Source organism: Nematolebias whitei, chromosome 4, assembly GCF_014905685.2.
Source record: "Nematolebias whitei isolate Nwh7 chromosome 4, NemWhi1, whole genome shotgun sequence".
Classification (NCBI taxonomy): Eukaryota; Metazoa; Chordata; class Actinopteri; order Cyprinodontiformes; family Rivulidae; genus Nematolebias; species Nematolebias whitei.
In genome coordinates this window covers 38,768,008-38,771,488 of record NC_056501.1, presented here as the reverse complement: position 1 = coordinate 38,771,488, position 3,481 = coordinate 38,768,008, and positions in this window count along the sequence as shown.

Sequence of the window (3,481 nt, the reverse complement as noted above, 5' to 3'; positions counted from 1 at the left end):
GTATCACCCTACAGTCTTATCAGAGTCAGAGATTCTTTATTGTCTTTCGCACCACATGTGGTACATGTGGTACATGTGGTACCACAGTCTCTGCTGGATAACTGAACTTCTCACCTATCTCTAAGGGAGAGACCAGGTACTCTGCAGAGGAAACTCATTTAAATAAGCTGTATCCACAATCTAATTTTTTAGGTCACTACTCAGAGTTTGTGGCCATAGGTGAGGGGAAAAACGTAGCCTGACCGGTAAACAGAGAGCTGTGACTTACAGCTCAGCTCCCACTTCACCATAATGGACCGGTATAGAGTCCGCAATACTGCAGATGCTGCACCAATCCATCTGTCAATCTCACGTTCCATTCTTCCCTCACTTGTGAACAAAACCCCGAGATACTTGAACTCCTCCACTATAGGCAGAACCTCACCCTCGACTCGAAGAGAGAAATCCACCATTTTCCAACTGAGGACCATGGCCTCAGATTTGGAGGTGCTGATTCTCATCCCAGCTGCTTCACACTCGGCTGTGAACCTCTGATGACCGTCAGTCATATTTAATCAAAATGGCTCCAAAAATTAATCAGTTTTAGAAATACATCCAATGATTACTTTCTGCGAGTTAGAAAATAAATCCAACAAGCTGTTCATGAGATATGTTACTGACATGACAGACAGACAATCTAAGCTTAAGTGTTATTTATAAATAGGTTGTTTCTTATTTATTTATTTATTTCTATAGCGCCAAGTCACAACAGAAGTCGCCTCAGTCGTCTTGTTCACGGGCGTCAGAAGCATCTGTAATGTGTGTGTGTGTGTGTGTGCGTGCATGCGCACTAGTGTGCAAAGAATGTACACCTGTGTACAAAAAAGCAATGTTTCATCTAGATGTCCTTACGTTAATTCCATTTAAAGCATGTTTCTCACTAAGTTTATGTAAATTCAGCTGTTTTAAAGACATTTCAACTTTAATGCACTTCAGGTCGGCACTATTTGTGTTTATAGTGAAATAAAAAAACATCACCACAAGATATGTTTTACTTGTGTTCAACACTACTCATCTAAATGATGTTTCTCACAAAGCTTGAGGACAATAAGGTGAGGGGTTTTAAAGACATTTCAAGTTTAATGCACTTTAACACACAGCGTCTCTTACACCTGCAGCGTCTTATAGCGTCACAGTTACAGGTAAGCTAACATGCTACATAGTGCTGCACTTCTCTCCTCCTAACCATGTATATATGTTTATGATCAACCCCCGGTCAACAACTGCCCGCACTAAGCTCGCTAAGCTGGCGAACAATCAACACAGAGGTGTCTCCTGCACCTGTGAGCGTTCTCTGCCGAGGCCGGAGGAGACGCAGAACAGAAACACTATTGCTGCTGGAAGCTGGAGAGTTGGAGAAGGTAACCAGGAAAACCTGGAGTGTATTTTAGTGGTTTGAGTATTCTCCTATTAATCAAGTGGAATGGATTTGTTCACCAAGAAAGAGAAACACTGACTGAACTCATGTTTTATAGTAAAAGTGTGTGTGTGTATGTGTGTGTGTGTGTGTGTGTGTGTGGGGGGGGGGGGGTTCCAAATGAACATTTTTTTAATGCGGGGCGACACGTCCCCTTCACATATAATGGTTGCGATGCTTATGGTCTCGTTTCTGAAGTTAGGTCTGAAGTAAGATGAGAAGCAATCTGTTATAACAGCATTGAACATAAATCACCTGAGTTATTTAGCATCTGTTTTACAGAATCTCTGCCTTCTATTCTAAGCTTGAAGACTGGTCAGCAGTCTAGTTGCCATAGAGACAACCTTAGCCAATCAAAAAGCTACTATTTTTCCTACCTTACGGGTGTAGAGTTGGGGCATAGAAAGAAAGATGAATGTCAGAATTAGGAATTAAAGATCAGAAATCTTTAGTTTTACCAAACTGTCACTGTGTAAAAACTATAAGGTATATTAAAAATGATTCTTAACCGGGAGTGAAAGGAAACTGTTTTCTTTTCTGCGAGACTGTTCTTTCCAGTAGCTGCCTGGGTTTGGTTCTGGTAAACTCTAAGCCGAAGAACGAAGGCAAGGACATTGGGCCCTTGATGAGTTCTATAAAACTGGTCATTTCAGTTCAGGAAGATAAAACAAATCAGATCACAGACAAGACAAGGCATTAATAATTTCTGTTCTTGTGATGCATTGACTCTCTGTGTGTTAGACTGTTCTCTAAATCGTTGTAATGAATTTGATGAAGTCTACACCTGATCATTTGTGGATCAGTTTGTTTTTCTACGTCAGTTTGGCACCACAAGCAGGGTCCCTTTTATGATCCTCTGAACCCCAGGTCAGAAGTCTAATCAACCTTGCAGAGTGAAAAGGGGCTAACCGTAGGCGTCCTTGATTATCATCCATGATCCATGATTCATTCATTCAACCTTTATTTAGACAGGTTAATCCCATTGAGCCTCGAGGACTCATTTACAAGAGAGACCTGATTTCAACAAAGAATGGACAATGGACAACAGCGACAACAATAAACAAAAGGCATACAGATTTTTTTTTTTTTTTACAAATTAAAACAAGATGGCAAAAAAGTAACAAAAACAGCTAGATTATAGTGTGAATGTAGAAAACTAAAAACAGGAGCATGTCTGCATTGGTCCCTGCCAGGAGTCCAACAGATTCTTAAAGCCATTAGAGAGGTCAAGGTTGAGAGCTTCAAATCTTTTTGCAAGATATTCCAAGAAACAGGAGCGGAGTAGGAGAAGGCCCTTTTGCCTAATGCAGTCCTCACTGAGGGAACACCGCAGATAATAATGTCCAGAAAGCACACGCTGTAGCTGCACTCACGCAGAGACATGTAGGAGGAGATGAAGGCAGCAGACCAAGAAATGATTTAAAGATGAAAATGTACCAGTGAGAGAGTCGTTGGTTACGTACTGTAACCCCAGATTCTATGAATATAGGCTTCGCCCTTTAAGGCTGTCGCTGATGGGTTTATCCCGTTATGCGCAGCATAAGCACTGAAAAAATTTAGTCCACGCCCACCTGCTGTGTGGGCCCCACCCGGTCCGTATAAATTACATTAAGAGCGGGAAATCGGCTCCCAAAATAGCTTTTTTCTTCAGCCATTTAGGAGCCAGTGAGGCCCGACGCTTAAAGGGCTACGCCTATATTCATAGAATCTGGGGTTACAGTACATAACCAACGTTCTATGTCATATAGGCTTCGCCCTTTAATGCTGTCGCTGATGGGTTAAGGGCGAAGCGGATGTGGTCCTCGCCTCACTGGGTCCATTCGAACACAGTGAGAAGTGGAAGCTTGCCCAAAAAACGTCTTGTCACTCAGCTCCCCATGTGCATAACTACGCATCGCGTAATTGTGTGCCATGCACAGACGCATGTTGTGTAACTATGCGTTCTGACAAAGCATGAACGCCCCGGAAAAAAACTTTCAACGGGAGAAGATGTTGAAAAGAGGAGGGGGGGGGGGGCATGAACCA